We start from the raw sequence: 19,078 nt of genomic DNA, 5'->3' as shown, positions 1-19,078 counted from the left end.
TGTCCTCATACATCAAAACTGTAGCCTGAGTTCTTCCACACACCCCTCCCCCCCGTGTGTAGAATGCTGATTATCCCAAAGGGTTGTGAGACACCTGAAACCTCATCAGATCCCCAACTCTCTGCACCAAAGGTGCTAACTCTGGGGGACCTCTGGGGCTGGAGCACCACTGGAAGCCACCATGTTTAGCTCCTTGCCCAGCACCTCCCACCATCAATAGATCCCACCAATCAGCTCCACTTCCTCTCACCAGAGCCTCCTGCCTGCCAGAGATCAGCTGCTCAGCAGTGTGCAGGAGGCATGGGGAGGAGAGAGGACGTGGAGGGGTGGAAGAGAGCAGAAAGAGACAAGGCAGGGTGCAGGTTTGCAGGAAGGGGTGGAGTAGGGATCAAGCATACCTAAGCTACTTAAAAAGGCAGTGCCTGTGCTCAGCACACACTTCATAATCTGCTGCTCTCATCCCCTTCCTTTTTCACGAGCCAGCTCTCAAGCTACAAGAATGATCTGCTATTGCATTGGGCTGGCACTCAGAAGATCCAAGTTCAGTTCCATGGCCAAGCACAAACTTCCTGTATGATTCTGGGGAAAGGCCCACTCTCTCTCTGCCTCAGGTCCCACTGGTTAAAATGGAACACTACGTGCTTTCTCCCAGTCTTTATCTGCCTGATCTATTGAGACAGTATATCAGGGTTGGGATGTTCTCCACTACTATGTGCATCTTTAGCACCTAGCAGAATGAGGCCTTGCTCTAAATTGGGGCCGCTTGCTACTACCCAAATAGCTATTTTTAAGGATTTGTAAATTTTGCTAGATCAGGAGCATGTGCATGGGGATGGGGCAGGGAAGTTACTACAATAATATTAGCTTTCTTCTTTGTTGGTAGCATCAGAGAGGGTGGGAACAGATTGCTCAGGAAAACTGAGTTACACTCTCACTGCTGGAGAGGATTTCCTCATGAGAGCACTAAGTCAGCTGACTGGGGAGAGGCAGGGGTCCTTGAACTGCTGCTGACTGCGTTCCCTGTTGCCTGGGTGAAGATAGGACTCCAGTATGAAGGACTTCCAGTCACACTTGGGCTAAATTCAGAAGGAAAACCTTTCACCCAGCCTGAGAGATGCAGCCCAAAGCTTATATGCCTGAATCCCAAAGGCACTCTTTCCCTTGTGGGTTTAGGAGTTTTCTAATGCACTTCTGCAAGGGCGGTGAATTCCACCATGGATATATGTCTCAGAGGGGGAGCTGCGTTAGTCTGTAGCTTCACAAACAACAAGCAGTCCTGTAGCACCTACGAGACTAACACATTTATTATTCATTAATAAATTTGTGCCACGGGACTGCTTGTTACCATAGAGCTAGTTTCTCAAGCAAATGCTCAGTTCCACTGCTCCCAAAGACCTGGTAGAATGCCAGTTTTGGAATACAGATCTTAGAAGGCAGAACTTACACACAACCTTTCCCTATCCTTTCTCCACCTAGACCATCGTCACTTATCTGCATGTGTAAAGATGATAAGCCATAACTGTTCCCCTGAAGCACTGTTGATCTTCCCTTATTTAAGCCAATAGTCCTCTGTTTCCTCTCCTAAAGGTAGGGCTTCAGAGCTGTGAAGGGCCTATCCCTCTCCCTTCTATACCTATGCTTAGTTTACCCAGTTTTAATGGTGGCCACACAAGCAGACTAAGGGGAAGATAGATTTCACAGTGGAGTTATTTGAACTACAGCCTCATGTGGAGAGCCCCAGATGCTAGACATTGCACTTACAGGTTCCCCTTCAAAAGAGCTTACAATTGCCAGAGAGAAGATGGAGAAAGTCATTATGTCTCCTCTTCTAGACATTCTATTTTACAGAAGGGAAGTTGGGACATGGATTAAACAACATGCTCTAGGTGAAGAAACTCTGAGGCAAGGCCTAGAATAAAACCCAGATCCCTCATGTTCTAGTTGGAATATTCTCACCATTGTTATCAAAGTTTTACAACTGAAAAATCCAAGGTGAGATTGTTTAAACTGGCAACACTTGATTCTTTTTTTTACCAGAAAAAGGAAATGCTAAAACCAGGTGATCCTTAAGAGTAAGCTCATTGTTATCCAGTGCTGGAAAATTATTAATTGCTTTTAAATCAATAATTTTAATTTTTTGTGCTAGAGTATGTGTACACATACAGAAGATGAATTATGACCTGCTTTATCCTACATATACACTGAAAATGTCTATTATTGTTACAAGTGTTACTGTATAACTGATTGATTAGAGAAAAATTGCTTTCTCTAATCTTTTCACTTTGTTCAATAGGGTATTTGACAGCAATTTATGTACAGTCTTGATGCAATTGTTAAAACTACAAAATTTGCTAGGGTCAGCAAGGACAGATATAATAGCAAAGTGTAACTTCTTAAACTAACTTTAAAAAAGTTTTTGAAGTTTCAAGTTAATATTGCCCTTTAAGCTCTCTATACATCAGTTTTGTCATTTGTAAAAATGGAGATAGCCCCTTCTCCTAACCTAAAGAAGGTTAGTAACTGATGAGATCATATGACTGAAGTCAAGAGATGAACACTAAACCTCATCATTTGTAAGATATTATGGGAAGAGAAGTCGTAAAGCAATCAAAACTATCACAGAATTAAGCCCTTATTTTTAGTAGCATTGGCAAGGATGAAAAAAAATCTCATGGGCATATGAGATGGTAGATACCATGGCTGGAATTCCTGCAGCTGATCATAGAGACAGTTTGGTGTGTATTATCACAGCTTATTGTGTAGTGAGACACCTTTTAAAGTGTGTATTGGCAGGACTAAACAGAACAGATGTGTGACAGCCTTAATGGAGTTCCCAAGGAAAATTGACAAACAAGTTTTGAGAATTGTGTTGCCATTGTTTCAAGGCCTAAAGATTTTTCTTGATAGCTGATGCGCAATAAGCTAATGTGGTACAGCATGTGGTGCCAAAGGAATGATTAAGTGTTTGAACTGAGCACTCTTCTGTAGGTCTACATGAAAAGACCCATAATCTGAATGATTGTTTTGGATGGCTGCATCTGCACCAGCAAGTTCTTTCAAAAGATTTTTCAAACAAAGGGAGCTCTTTCGAAAGATCCAACAGACCATTTATGCACAAAAAGCATTCTTTCAAAAGTAGATCGGAAGAAAGCAGTACTCCTTTTGAAACCACTCTCTCTTTCCTGTTTCAGGAAGAGCGCCCCCTTTCAAAAACTTCTTTTGAAAGAAAACGTGTAGATGCTCTGCATGCCCTTTTTTTTCTCCTGAAAGAGCAGTCCTCATGCGTCCTGATTTTTTGATCCCTACCCCATTCTTTCAAAAGAGCAGGGGCTATGTGGACACTCTTTGCAAAGAGCAGATCATTCTTTTGATCTACTTTTTTGCATGTGGATGCTCTCTATTGAAAAGTTCTTGCAGAAGGGATCTTCCAGAAGTGCTTCTTTCGAAAAATCTCTGTAGTGTAGAGGTAGCCAATGATTTTTAAGATGGTCTTCAGTAAATTTCATATTTTCAGCTGAAGCTGTGTTTTGATCACTCAGAAGTGTCAAGAGCTCCCAAAACAGCAAATACCAACTCTACAGTACTTCTGAACCTCAAATAAGCCCCAATTAGTTTGACCTCAGTTTTTATGGATGAGAAAATGGGCTGATTTGGGGTGAAAGTTTGTCTTGTTCAGCCAGAAGTTAGCATTGGAAAGCTATTAGACTATGATTATCTAAAGGGGAATGCTGCAGGTTGAGCTCCCAAGTTATTTTTGAGGCTTTAAAACAAACCACCTGAGTTTCAAAATTCCTGAGTTTAGTGGAAGGTGCTTAATATTTAAAACAGTGCTTCCTACAAAGTGGGTCCCAACCAGACTGTGAGTCATTATATTTCAGGCTGAATTAACCCATCATTCGTTCCTGGCCTAGGCAAACATACATTTCTACAGGCCCAGTGTAGGGGCAGGCACTGGATGCAGGGGGTGGGGGGACTAGAGAGCGAGCCCACCCTGCACCTGCCCTGTGGCAGTGGTTCCTGTCCCAGGAGTTTAGCTTAAGTTCCCACTCCAGTTGTACCCACTTGGCACACAGGGTCACAGAGCCACTCTGGTTGGTCCAGACCACACCTGGGTAGTATTGCAACCCTGTGTGCCAGGTCGCAATGCCCGGAATGGAAAGCTGAGCTCAGAGCCTTATAACAGTGTCCACACTGTGAGGTGAATGAAGGGTGAGCTATCTCCAATCCCAGCCCCCCAGGACCATCCCTTGTCTTTGGGTTGGGATTGTAGTGGTGGTGCCAGGGTGGAGGGTGCCTATGTAAAATGGTGGATCATAAAGATAAATGACAGATGGTGGATTGTCCTAGTAAAAAGTCTGACAACTACTGACTTAGAACACTGAAAAATCAGGTCCAATTATTGTAAAGCCCAAAATAGAACACTAACTTTAGGCACCCGTTTAAAACAAACAAACAAAAAAAAAACAAAACAAAACTTGTCCTCAAAATATATATGGACGACCAATACATGGAATGGATACAATGGTAACATTTTAAGAGTACCTAAGCAACTCAGAAGTCTAAGTCAGTAGGCCGTGTTAAGTAGAAATTAGGTGTTGGGCCAAAGTGTGGAGGAACATTGGAAACTGAGGTTGCGAATGTGACAAAAATCAGAGAGAAACTGGATAGATTCTGATGGGGAAGTGGGAGTTGGTAAGGATTTGATCTACAGTTAGGATATGGCTGGTTGTTGTAGGTTTTTAACGAGTGTTTTAAAGAATTGTGGAGGTTATTAAAATGCTATCTGCATTGATAGTATGGGGAGGTATTGATTTAGGCGTTTATTTAACTAGTATGTAATGTACAGAGTCAATGAGGAGGTGGGAATATATTTATGGTAAAGGACAGTTTACTCTTAATTAGTATGATAATGAATTACAAAGGGAACAATTTTGCTAAATTGCAGGGGAGCGCCAATTAACATCAAAAGGGTGCCATTAACTTGCAGGTTTTTAAGGCTGAATTTCACTTGGCTGGCAGGGGACTGATGGCCCATTGATACCCTATTTCATCTTGGAGTGTAAGTATAATTGTAGTATTGTGCACATGGCAATTGCATACCTATTTGCTTGAGTAATCATTTTCCTTATTAAAAATTATTTGGTTTTATCAAAGTGTCACTGATTTGGCCTCTACTAAGCACATTTTCTGTGATTAACCTAGGGGCCTAAACCAGAAAATGAAGTTGGTTTTTTTTCTGTACTGTTGTTAACAACTTAATATTGGGAAAATTTCAACAAAGATTACAAGGGCCATTTTCAAAAGTGCCTAAGATCCTGATTCTCAATGGTATTTATGTGCCCAATGATGCAGCTAGGCGTCTTGTCAAATTTTCAAGAAGCTTGTAATTTCTAGTATGTCAAAAGAGATGGAATTTTCCCAAAGCACCTATAGGCCTACCTCCACTATCAGATGCATAAATACATTTACAAGTCTGGTCCTGCAGGACTTTGTTTCTTGGGTCTACATTGTACTTTTGAAAGTGTGTTATAGCTACTTTTAAAAATTGTAGCCTGTGTCTCCACCTATAAAAAGAAGTAACACCCAATTAAAGGCTCAATTTAAAAAAAAAAAAAGATGGGCCTTTATAAATACTAATCAACAGTATTAAAATTAACAGGCAATGTTAATTCATTCACACATGCTTATGATTATTCTCTCTCAGTGCTGTAATTCTGGTGTTTTTGTATCGCCTTTATTAAAAATAAAAGTTAATGTATTTTTATTGTCACAAGGGAAGTTGGAAGTTATCATAAATTAGAGGTTATGCTGCTTAGCTCATTAAAAAGGTAGCAGCTTGAGGCTGCATAGTTACTGCTGATTATTTCTACAGTGGGGAAGTGTAAGACCAATTTCCTGCAGGCAATAATGACAGAGAATAATTGGTCCTAAAGATGGCACTTGAAAAAACCATACAAAATGAAGAATAGGGCATGGGCCATGGGCAGCGAGAGGGAAGAGGGGATAGAGCCCCAGTGCCAGCATAATCAACTAATATAAACTGCACTAAATATTCCTATACATTACAGCACTACTTTGGGCAGTTGCACACTTGCTCAATACCATTAAAACTGCTTACAGGGATTTTCAACACTTGGCCAAAATTCTGCATATTTTTTCTCCTTATGCATAATTAAATGTGACATTGACTATTGGAATGTGTACCAGCATGTGGCATCTGTCAATTTGCACAGAAACAGTGTATGGACATGCAGAAGAACTTATCTTGCAAACATATGCAGAATCAGTTTAAATCTCTTGCACAAACTGAGCACTGCCAGAAGGAAACTGGGTAGTAAGTATCTTGAAATGTGAGTGAATACTTCCCAAAAGAAAATAGCCACCTCATATTTTTTCTACCTTCAGTTACTTTAACAAATATTTAATTCTATTCTAGACAGACAATAACATTCTCTAGGTATGTAGAAAATACCATTTCTACTTCTTACAGAAAGTTCAGTTTCGTGTTTACAATGTACTGTTCCTGGATATTATTTTATTAGGTAAATTGTACTCTGCTCTATATTAATTCCATTCACTCGTCACTCTTTCCCACAGTTTTAGTTCCACTGTGAGAATCTCATGGAGTATACATATTGAAAGTGCTGAGAAGTAGCACTGCATGAAAGAATAGAGCTTGTTTTAATGCACATGGTGCTAACCCATATATATGTCCTTGCTATGCGAGCTAGCTAACATTTCTTTAGCTAGCTAAATTAATCACTATGGCCATGTCTACACTAGCCCAAAACTTCGAAATGGCCATGCAAATGGCCATTTAGAAGATTACTAATGAAGCACTGAAATACATATTCACAGAGCCTCATTAGCACGTGGGCGGCCCTGGCACTTTGAAATTGTCGCGGCTCGCTGCCGCACAGCTCGTCCAGATGGGGGTCCTTTTCTAAAGGACCCTGGGAACTGCTGATAGGAATAAGGGGGTTTTGAAGTTCCCAGGGTCCTTTAGAAAAGAACCCCCATCTGGACGAGCCACGCGGCAGCAAGCCATGGCAATTTTGAAGTGCCGCGGCCACCCACATGCTAATGAGGCACTGAATATGTATTTCAGCACCTCATTAGTAATCTTCAAAATGGCCATTTGCATGGCCATTTCAAAGTTTTGGGCTAGTCCAGACGTAGCCTATAGCACTACAGTTACACAGATAAATTTACCAGTGCAGAGCAAACTGAAGGAGCTACTGCATCTAAACCTAAAGTTTATAGGAGAGACCCTTAAGTAAGTTAGTATCTCCATGCTGCTAAAAGAAATTGAACTAACACAGTTTGAAAACTCTGGCCAGGTTCTGTACTGCACTAAGCTGCCTTCAAGTGTCATGCTGAACATGGGTGGATTTTGGTATATTCTTAAAGTTAATGATGGGTGTGCTCTTATGCCTGCTGAACTGGAGGCTCAGCTCTCACTGAATTTAGCACGAAGCTGAGAGCACTCAGTCTTAGGAGATTTGTCATTTAAGGGACAAAGATGACTTGACAAGTTCCAGAGACATTTTTAAACCTTAGTTTTAATAAAACACCTTTTAATAATAGAAAGCCGCACCAGTTGGTAAAAGGACCAAACATGCAGGCAGTTGCTCTATTCCCAAATGCCATGAAGAGGTTCAGCTTCAGCTTCTATGGGAGCTGAAGGCCATCAGGACCGGGCAAAAGATGCTGAGCACAGAGCCTGAAAGTCCTTCCACACAAAGGATTCCACTGAAGCTTATCTTCACAAGAAAAAGAACTGCTCCCCTATCACTATAGTTCCCCAGCACTAAACCCTAACCTTTATACGTTAGCCTGTTAAGTTGCTAAGTATTGTTGAACTATGCTCTTTATTTTGCCTGAAGGAAAATAATTGGAAAACTACTACAGGTTGAACCTCTCTTGTCCAGCACTCTTGGGACCTGACCAGCACCAGACGAGAGAATTTGCCAGACAACAAAAGGTCAATATTTTCTAGCACATTACCAACACTTCCACTGTTTACCAGGCTCTTAGAAGACATTTAAGAGTAAATTACAGCTAAACATCACAGAACACTGAGGGCCAGGACTGGTGGCTGTAAACAAACTTTATGGGACCATGAGAAACTTGGCCACACTTTATGATAAGTAGTTGTCTGGCTAACTAAACTCATCCAGGATTACAGAGTTTGCTAGATGAGAGAGTTCCAGATTAGAGGAGCTTTAACCTCTAAAACTATTTGAATTGAAACCATAATTTAACCAATTTCACATAAAACCATGCCTACCAGGAGGCAGCTCAGAGGGAAAAAATATCAGATTTATGAGTCCCTGAAAAAAAAGTAGAAATGTTAACACAGCGGCATTATTGTACCACGTTAGTCACTTTATTATATCACTAGTGAGAACATTGTGAAGTATTTCAAAAGGCTTTTTTGTTCATCACTGATGATGGTCCATCAAGCTTCTCTAATTCAAGTTAAAATGAAATGTGAAGCATACATTTGTAATCTGCAGTCCACATATATACACATGTAATCTAATCAACCCTGAAATACCTGCCTTAGCATTGTAACGGTCTATCAAAGAAACTGGCGGTTGTTCCATATTTCATTTACATGATGGATGAGATGTGGAAATAGATTATATAGTAGGTTAGCAACTTGAGACAACAGAAAAGTGATGGAGTCTGTCTACATTCTGAATCCTTCAGCTACAGAGAGTTAACCAAATTTCATTATTGCGGGTGTAGGGCTCTGAATGATTCTGGATTTCCTAACAGGGGATCCCATTGTGGATGCACACAGGAGTGTCATAGGACATAGGAGAGTAAAAGAGCAAGCAAATGCTCCTGTCCTCCTTCATATGCATGTGTGTAGCAAACCCCCCTTATGCACACTGCACTTGCATTCCTGAACAAGTCTGGTTAGTCATGGTAAGGCTCCCTCCTCGCAAACATACTACTACTACTACTACTACTATTTAACCCTGGTACTCCCCATGAAGGATAGGTCACCTACAAGTCTCCTCCACTTCACTCTGTCTTGGGACAAAACTTCTAAATCCTGACTCCAGGAGTACCCCAGTTGTTGTCCTTTAATCTCAGTAGACCTTCTCCTTGTTGTCCGAGGTCTCTCTCTTTTGCATTTTCCTTGTGGGTTCTCACCTCAGGCATCTATTTAAGAATGCCCATAGCTTGTGATCTGAAGACTTTTTGTATGCCAGCTCTCACATCCATACAGGAGCACACTCTTCACGTTTGTGTTGAAGATCCGCAGTTTTGTCTTCACAGATATTTGTGAACTCCATGTGGGAGGGAGAGTCTTGAATGCTGCTGTTGCTTTCTCTATCCTGGCATTGATATCCTTATCTATCCCTTCATCCATGCCCATAATACTCCCCAGGTAGGTGAAGTGCTCCACATCATCCCCTCCCAGTGTGATGGTGGTGTTATTGGACTGGTTGATCCTCATTATCTTGCTCTTCCCTTTGTTAATGCTCAGTCCAGTCACTGAAGTAAGTTTTGTCTACTGCTATGATCTTTTCTTTCATGCTAGTGCAAAAGGAGGCCGACATCATCAGGAAAATCGATGTCCTCTAGCTGTTTGAAAAGTGCCTACTGAATGCCTTGATGGCCATCTGTTGTTCTGTTCATAATCCAGGCCACTGTGATCAAGAACAGAAAGGTGACAATAGGCACCCTTGTCACATTCATGACAGTATGCCGAAGGAGTCTGTCAAGACAGCATTGTGAATAATTTGGCATGTCAAGTATCAGAGGCATAGCCAAGTTAGTTTGTATGTTCAAAAACAACAAGCAGTCCTGTGGCACTTTATAGACTTACATATTCTGGAGCGTAAGCTTTTGTGGGCAAAGACCCGCTTCATCGAGGGTTCATACACTGAACAAATCAAGTTAATAAATTTGGATGGGATGCCAGGACATTGCAGCAGTTTTCCCAAAGTGTGTCTATCAACACTGTCAAAGGCTTTTTCAAAGTTTATAAAGGTTGTGTACAGGGGGGAGTTCCACTTGAGTGACTGTTCTGTGATGACACTGAGAGTTGCTATTTGGTCAGTGCAAGATCTCTCACTTTGGAAGCTGGCCTGTTCTTCCCTGAGCTGTCTATTGATTTTTGTCTTAATTTCTTCCAAGAGAATCCTATTGAACGCTTTTCCTGTCATAGACAGTAACGTAATGCCCCTCAGTTCTTGCATTCCTTCAGGATGCCTTTCTTTGGAAGCTTGGGATCTCTTCAGTGTCCCAAATAGATTATACATCATGTTGACTGATGTCTCACTACCTGCCTTGATTGCTTCTGTGGGGATGTTGTCTAGACCAGGTGCTTTTCTGCTTTTCAGATGGGCAATGACTTCTGATTTTTTTTGCTTTTGTAGGTCTGCTGCCATTAATTTGCAGTGGTATATTTGCAGGTGGTAACTCAGGAGGTTCCAAGTGGGCAAGGTGATTCAGTAGCTCTTCAAAGTGTTCCATCTACTGACCTACTTACTTGGGTTTGTCATCACACTCCCCTCCTTAACCTGTATTGGCCGACCCACTGTATGCTGTAACCCAGATAACTCCCACGTGACGTTATAAAGCTCTGTCATGTTTCTCTGTCCTGCAGCTTGTTCTGCTTGTTGTGCAAGGTTTTCCACAAAGTTCTTCCTGTCCCATTTTACAGTCTTTTTAACTTCTGTGTTGGCTTCTGAATACAGTCTGAGTTTCCACCTTGGCTGCTCTTGTTTTGCTCTTGTTGACTGCTGCTTTTCCGTCCTTTTGTTCCTTCACTTTTTTCCAGAGTTTCTGCTGTGATCAGTTCTTTGTGATGCCTTGTCCTCTTTCTCAATGTTTTATCCCAGGTTTCTTTCCAGGCTGCTTTGGTGTGTTTTCAAATTTGTTTCTCGCACACATAGTATTCACTTAAATGCTAGTGGAGCATGTACCTAAACGTACAATGGAAGTACAAATGCTTTGTTGCTCATTGTATTGAAAAAACAGTCAGTCAGTCAGTCATTCTTTAACCCTTTTGTTACTGGATTCTGTTCTAGCCTCAGTTTTGTAGCAGAAGCCGGGTGTTCCTCTGAAGCACTGGCACCCCACATGAACATGATATACCGGGTACACAGTGAATCAATTCATGGAGCCATTAAGTGACAGATGTTACTTTACCTTAGTGACTTACTAACCAGTTATTGAAAAGCTTACCAGTGTGAGACCATGGCTGGTAGATATTTTATGTGGAGGGGAGAGCACAGGAGATATGCTGTCAGGGTGAGAGCTGGAGTGACCTGGGCACAGAGAGCTGAATGCTAGTAAGCCAAGCTCTGCAGGCTGGCTCCTTAGGCTCCCATTTCATCATCTCTAGCCTGAAAGTGCTCATTAGGCTTGCTATGAAGAATGAGTCCCCTAAGAAATGTGAAAAAATTCTGCCACTAAGCCTATGGGCAGTGTAAACTGCTCCGTGTGTGAGAAGCAACAAAGTGGCTGATGCATTAGGTGACATTCAGAGAAAGATCTGTGCATCATCACTTGTTCAGAGAGTAATTTCTCTCTTCCTTTGGTGTATAAGAGAAACCTTAGGCCAGACTAGCAACTGTGGTGGAGAAACAAAAGGGGAATAGGGAATCCCATAAAGGGGCTTTCTAGCTTTGAGCCCTGACTTGACAAGGCATTGAACAGGTTCTTTAAGGTCACTGAGCATCCTTCAGATCCCAGGTAAGTAGGCTTAGCATCTTCCAGATTTGGGTCCTTAGCTAGTCTAGGGAGAGAACAGAATTTTTCCCAAGACATATCAAAGCAGTAACTCTTGTTAAAAATGCAGATAATTTCCACTGGGGAAGTCTGAAGCTTTAACTATGCTCAGCCCAAGTTTGAAACCTGATTGGCTTAGGTTTGCCAAAACGGATCACATTTCCTTAAGAGGACATTTTTCCAGGTACACCCAGCTATACTCAAGATAAACATATTAGGAGAATCTGTCAAAGGCATAAAAGGTGAATGACTGTTATTGAAATTCAAGTTTGGTGTCTAACTCCCATCTGAGCTGCTGAATAGATTCCCCCCTCACGGATAAAGACCTCTATCCTCCACTGCTTAATCTCATTTTTAAGAGCTTTGAGGTAGTTTATCCAAACCAGTTAGCCCCGAACAACAAAACTCATTTGAGCCTTCTACTGTCCCAGGGCCTAACTACCACGAAACCCCAAACACCAAATTCATACCTGCTGTAATTCAGTGGAAGTCAGTGGTGTTGAGAAGAGGGACAATGGTGCCAATGCTCGCACAGTGTTTCAACATCTATGTAAATATTAATTATCATTATTAGAATTAAACATCTGACCTGGTCAGGATTATATTCTAGAAAGAGAAAGATGCAACTACTTACTGGAGTCAGTCCTTGGGATTTTGTTTTTGTGATGTTAAAGTAAAATAGCTTTTCTCTCCATTAATACTAAGTTTAAACTTTTGTTTCACCTGACTGCCTTCAGCTGCACTACAGCATTACACCAGCACAGGACTCTTTCCACGCGAACTAGTATCTTAACAACTAACCTTACTTTCACTACAAGCAAAACGTTCTAGGATTACTGAAGCATAAGCAAAATAAAGCACTGTGTGCCGCTTCCCACAAATCACCAATGCAACTGCCTTGACTTCAGCTAAGGTGAAATTCTTATATGTGTCTTCATCTCTTTCTGGCTTGATTATTACAATTTCTGTCTCTAATACTTGTCTAATTACTAGCTGTCCTGTATGTATAGACTGCTGTTCTCTGTCTTTCCACATGTTGAGAAGCATACCGCAGCCTCTCTAATCCTGGGAAATTCTGCTAGTGCTTTTCATTTCAGGATCCACTTAAAATCTGTCTTTTCTCTTTCAGTCTGTCATGGAATCTGTGTGTTTCTATTTTCCTCCCTAGTTGTTTCACTCATCTTATATAGATTCTTCTGTCCTGCAGAAATCTCACCACTGCTGGTGACAGTCTCCCCATTGCAGTTACTGCTGTTTGAAAAGATCTCTGTGTTATGGTAACAGGCTTTAACTAACTCACTCACGCACTCACTGAGTGACTTGCCCTCAACTCACACCTCAGCTGAAAATCTCCATGACTATCCCTCTCATTTTCTCCATGCTGCTACAATTTCATGGTTCAACATCCATCAGAGATGGACAAGTTATAAAATATTTTACCAGTTTTTAAAACAGCAATATTCACAGAAAGTGTTATTCTAATATACAAGTATTTATGCAAGTGACCAAGCAATAATAAAAAAAATTTTTCATGGGCCATTATTCCACAAAAATTGCCCAAATTCACAGAAAATAAATTTTGTATATTTCGAGAAAAAGTATGTCTGAAAGACATGATTAAAAAAACTCCACAGTAGTATAATTCAATTATCGATTGTGAATAGATGGTAATGAAGCTTTCAGATGTAGAGAACAGAGGCAGCCACTTCAAGCACTTGGATTTCCAAATAGTTAACAGTGTCTCCTGCAAGGGATTGTGGACCATGCATCGTTCTGTAATTTGTCATGTGGATGTGCACAGGTGTTCTTTTACTGGTCTGATAACTTAATATTTGAGGCTATAGTTGTGGGGCAGGAGAGAAGCCCAATAGAGTGGCTGTGTGAGTGAAGAATAGTCTGTGACCATGCATTTGCTTCTCAGTTGCAGTTAAGGCATTGGACTGTGTCTGTGACCTTGGGCAAGTCTATTAATCTTTGTGCCTCAATTTCCCATCTACAAAATGGAAATAATATCCTTTACTTTCTAACAATCATTTTCTGTTTTGACTGTGGACTCTTCAGGACAGGGCCTGGCTCTTACTACATGTATCCAAACAGGTAGTCCAGATGTTGGGATCTCTAGGCATTACTGTAATACAGATTATAATGAATTTGGTATTGTCCAGTGCAACTTTTAGAAATCTAGTAAGTTATAAAGGGAGAATGTGAATGGACTAGTGACAACATTTCAGTGGTGTCAGGGTCAGCTGGACACAAAGGGCTGTGTATTCTATGAGGCACGTCTCATTGTGGTTTACAGATTCTCTTTCCCTCTCCTATAGTTGGTAGCTGCTCTTCGCATCCACCAATTGTTACTTCTAGGCAGAAGCAGGTCTTGCATTCCTTGCACATCCCAACTATTTAGCTAAGTTAAGATCGCATCCAAATGATTTTAGCAGGAAAAGAAAAGGTTCCAGTAGATGTGACTGCCCTGTCAAATGTTTGCTTTTTGCTCAATGTGTACAATAGAGGCACAAATTGAATGATTCTTCTATTGTTATTTCCATTTTAATGAGTTATAACTGCTAGCAAAGAGAAACAGTATATAAACCATTGCATTTTTAATTAGAATATCTCAGAGAAAAATGCCTTTTAAACAATATGTAGGAGCAATTTTTCCTTAAGTGAGCACAGTGTATAAAGTTATGCTTTTTGACAGTCACTAGCTCAAGAGTGTTGGAGAAAGGAGTGACATTAAAATACTTTCTGCCCACTGGTATCTAGACTTACTAGAGAAATGCATGTAAAAATAATGACTTTAATGATGTTTATCTAGGGACTCAAGATAGGCAATATCAGCATTAAGACTGAATGCACAACCTTAACACTGCTCATGTAGGATTATCACAATTCAATTGCATCAGCACACACATACAGTTAATATAACCTACATTTCCTTCCCAATGGCTGCCGATACCCATGTACAGAATCTTGTAGTACTATGCAATAGAAGATAAATGGCATCCATTAAAGTCTTGTTTAGGAAATGTGCATCAACTATACTTAAGAGTAATAATGAAAATGCACTATGGCATGAATGATTTTGCAAAACTGATCACATTATCTTCCTTATCTGTCTTAGTGTTTTACATTGCTGCCCATAGTCTTAAAATCAATAGTGAAGACAAATCAAGAGAAGGCTCTAGTGGACTACCATTGATATTTCATCATAATATGACTCTTAAAAGAACTGATACACTGATTATAGAACAATGCAATCAATCTAGATCCAGGATAAAAAAATAATTCCCCTCTCTTCAGTCCCCAGCTGTTGCTGAACTCCCACTAACTCCAAAAAACAGGAAATAGTTCTGTACTTAGCAACTCATATATCCAGCGCACTTACCAAATAGAAGTCCACTATTTTTCTGCAGACAGACGTCAGTGCCTTGGGGCTGGGGCTCGGACTTATAAATTCAGCCAATCAGTATTTCATTCTCTAGTAGTTCCATTTCAATTCTAAAATGAACACTCATGTTTGCAAAGTTATTTGGCAGCACTGGAAGCTGAATTTCTAACTGTTTATTCAAAAGACATAATGAAGACAGCATTAGAATTTGTTTCTCCCATCCTGCCCTGAGAAAAATGCCTGAAGTCTAACATGGACAGACAACTATTCAGGGATAAGAGTGTAACCACCAACAGGAGGATTTGAACCTGTGACCCACGGACCTTAGTGCACAAGCCTAAAGAGCTTGAACTAAGGCTGTAAATGAGACTGTCTGTGTGAGTGGTTTAGGTGTAAGTGTGGGTGCATGGGTACAGTGATCTCTGCTGTGATTTTCAGTGCAGACACCTCTATTTGTAAGGAAGTAAGGCTGAGTTCCTTTCATTTCATATAAATGACCAAAAAGGCATCAGCAGTTGTAATAGTTTGTCACCATATCAAGCAGGGTTATATTCAAGCCACTGAACTAAAGCAGGAAGAATTTGTACATTGAACTATCTGTTTCCCACCCCTTAGCACCTATGATACTGACAGTTTCCCCAAAAGAGCTCTTAAGAGAGCAGTATCCACTGTTCCAAGAACAACAGAAAAATCTTCCTGGCCTATGCATGCTGCAGCTCTGTAGGAGAGTTGACCAGTTACCAGTTCATCTAACAATGAGAGAACAGCTCTCAGTAAGAATAAGAAACACACAGATCTTCAGCCCCCTGTCCCCCCGCCGCCCCAAGGAACTGGGCTGAACCTCAGTCTGTTTGGTGAGGATTTTAAATCTGTTTGGGTAGCTGTTTCCTTTTGGGGAGGGAGGTGGTCAGAATAGTAGAGTCTGTGTATTGTGTGCAGGAGTTGAAACTATTAGCATTTCAATCAGCCAAAGCAGGGCAGATTTTGAAAGGAGGGGCCAGGCTGATGGTGTGTTTGAAGGGCACGATCTTGAAGTGCGTCTGGGGGCTACCTGGCCCACCCAGCACTCAATGCCACCTGGACCATGAGGCTTGGGCCCCTAGTGGTGACAAAGTGGCTGAAGCTCTTGCTGCTGCTGTGGTAGCAACAGTGGTGGCCTGGAGCCCCAGACCCTTTAAAATCACCATGTTCTGGGGCAACTGTGGGCATGTTTAAATGGAGATTTCCAGGAACACTGAAATATTCTTACTTTTAATTTATTTATTTTAGAAAGGAGAGAAGTTCGTATTCCTTTTCCCCCTCCGCAATCAGAAGAGCAACAGCTATGAAAGGGATGAGGTGGATCAGGTCAAGTTCACCAGCTGATATTAGCGTTGTTTCATTGACTTTCACGTGTCTACACCAGGTGAGGATCTGCCCCTCACTTTGGTGCTCACTAGGGCACATTCTCTTGGCTGCAAAGGCCAAAACCGGGGTAAAATCCAGGCTCTGTTGAAGGCAATGGCAACGCACTTCAAGAGAGTCAGAGCTTCCAAACAAGCTGCAGTGAGCAATGAAACTCACTCCACAGGAATCTCAATTTCTCATACAGAAAGTTGGTGGCTTGTTTTGATTTGATTAAGGGAGGTGATTACTTTTCCTGTCGTTGGTTGAAAATCCACAGTTAAATATACCAGCAGCCAAGGCCTCTCCCTGAAACTGGTGTACAGGTGTACATTTTGAAAGACCTTTAGATTATGGCTGGGCCTCATCAAAATTTTGGCTCTTCATGCCATCAACCTTTCGTGAGCGGCAAACACAAAAGCCTTACTTTGGAGCTTGGCTCCCTCTACATAAAAATCCTGTAGAATAAATTTCATTGTCAGAGATACCGGTGGAAATAACGATTAATCTGCCATAGTCCTTGCACTGCTGTCCATATAGATTTTAGGCCATTATACCCAAAGTAACATTTGGTACTATCCTTTTGCTAAAGGACCATTTATAGCCACATAGGTGGAATGAAGAGAAAAAGAGGAGTAGGTGCATAAAAATACAATACACCTACAACCCAGTTTACCCATTGCTGGGGAGGGGTGGCGGTGCATCTTGTGGCTGATCTGGGGGTACATAAATGAGCTCTCCTCTGGTTTAGTTCCCCATCCCCCACATTGCTCACTTTCTCATCTCACTCTCAAGGACCTGGGATGCTTTCTCCTGAGGACTCAGCCCTCTAGGAAGGTTACTATGTAATTCTCCCCTTCTGGCTCTCACCAGACCAATTGTCCAGAAGCTACCTTCAAGAGACCTCTGCCCATAGGTGACTTCTGAGAGCACTCCAGAGATGCACTGTCCCCCACCAACATTTTAATTGCTAAATGGGGCCCCCACGTCCCCTCCCTGCCCCTGTGGGAGGCCTTACTTGCACTGACTCCCCCACAGCCACCTCTGCCTAGCCCTTCTGCCAGCGACCAGCATGTGAACCCCAGGCTGACGTGCTAAAACAGGTTCCTGCTCAGGGACTCTATAATCAGCAGCCACTGCTCACAGTCTCATACCTCACTGCACTGTGCCCAAGGTTCTTCCTAGTCTGCCATTCACAGGTTTTCTTCCCTGCCACCCTTCCCTCAAGGCTTTTGCTGTCCAGTGGGTACCTTCTACACTCTGCTCTGTGGCCAGAGAGCAACTGAAGGTACGCACACACTTCTGCACATCCACTATAAGACATTATGAATGGTCTTGACCATAAGTGCTCTGTGTTTTATTACTTTAATTAGTATCTACAAAATAACAGGCAACGTATAGGCTGCGTCTACATGCGCCATGGTAATGAGCTGTCTGGAAGATGCTAATGAGGCATGGATGTAAATTTCCCACACCTCATTAGCATATGGACACATGATTCGGAGTCTGGAAGAAGCTCTTCCGGACTCCAGAATACACGTGAGACGCGTGGCCTGTGGGGATCTTCTGGAGGAGGGTTTCCATTTTGAGGAAGAAGGGGCTTCCGGAAGGAGGGTTTCCTTCCAGAAGATCCCTGTGGGCCATGTGTCTGCATATGTATTTTGGAGTTCAGAGGAGCTTCTTCCAGACTCCAAATCACGTGCCCATATGCTAATGAGGCCTGGGAAATTTACATCCACACTTCATCAGCATCTTCTGGGCAGCTCATTACCACACCACTCCCGGAAGAAGCAGCACGTGTAGACACAGCAATAGTATTAAGGGATGAGGCATATTGAGGTTATTGAATCGGAAGGCAGCTTTTGTTACACCAGTGCTCTGGGCTGTAGCTTGGAGTACATTGTTGCTGAAACTTCTTAAAGAGAACCAAAATTCATAGTTTCTTAAAGTTTCAACTTCATGTCATCTTTTCCTTAAAGCTGTCAGCTCAAAAACATAGCGGTGTTTCAATTTAGCTAAGATATATTGAAGGAAGAAGGAACCAGGGCACAATTTTAATGTATTTTTCAAGGTCTACTGATATTTGCTATGTTTGTTTTTTAGCTGGTAAACAAAATGAGATAGAAACAGAAAGTAGAGCTGGGTGAACGGTTTGTAAAATTAGTTTGAACTTGCTTAAACTGAGACGTTTTATGCATCTTAAATCTCTTTTTTTTCCTGCTAACTGTTCAGAGTTTACTTATAGCTTCTCTATTCTGCTTCCTATGTGAGGGTGGCAGGTCTGTAGAATTTTTGGTGGTGCCAGGAATGCGCAGAGCCTGCAACCTTCCCCCACTAAAACTCCCCCTTCCAACCTGCCTAAGGCTCTGGGAGGGAGTTTGGGTGCTGGGTGCAGGCTCTGGGCTGGGGTGGTGCATTGGGGCCCAGGCTCTATGAGAGAGTTTGGGTGTCTGAGAGCAGCATGGAAACACCCTTCCACACTGCTGTTGGTGGTGGCAGGTATCACTGGGCTGTTTTAAATTTTCTGGGGCAGCACATGGGCTGGAGGAT

The 19,078-nt window shown here is 41.9% G+C and overlaps 1 protein-coding gene across 1 annotated transcript in view; it reads right to left on the bottom strand.

Annotated features, from left to right (window-relative positions):
• Positions 1 to 19,078, bottom strand: part of ADARB2 (adenosine deaminase RNA specific B2 (inactive)) — a 471,396-nt gene that overhangs the window by 322,072 nt on the left and 130,246 nt on the right. The window lies entirely within an intron of this gene.

Source organism: Carettochelys insculpta, chromosome 2, assembly GCF_033958435.1.
Source record: "Carettochelys insculpta isolate YL-2023 chromosome 2, ASM3395843v1, whole genome shotgun sequence".
NCBI classification, from domain to species: domain Eukaryota; kingdom Metazoa; phylum Chordata; order Testudines; family Carettochelyidae; genus Carettochelys; species Carettochelys insculpta.
Note: the sequence above shows the minus strand (reverse complement) of the source record. Positions and strands in the feature narration are given on the sequence as shown.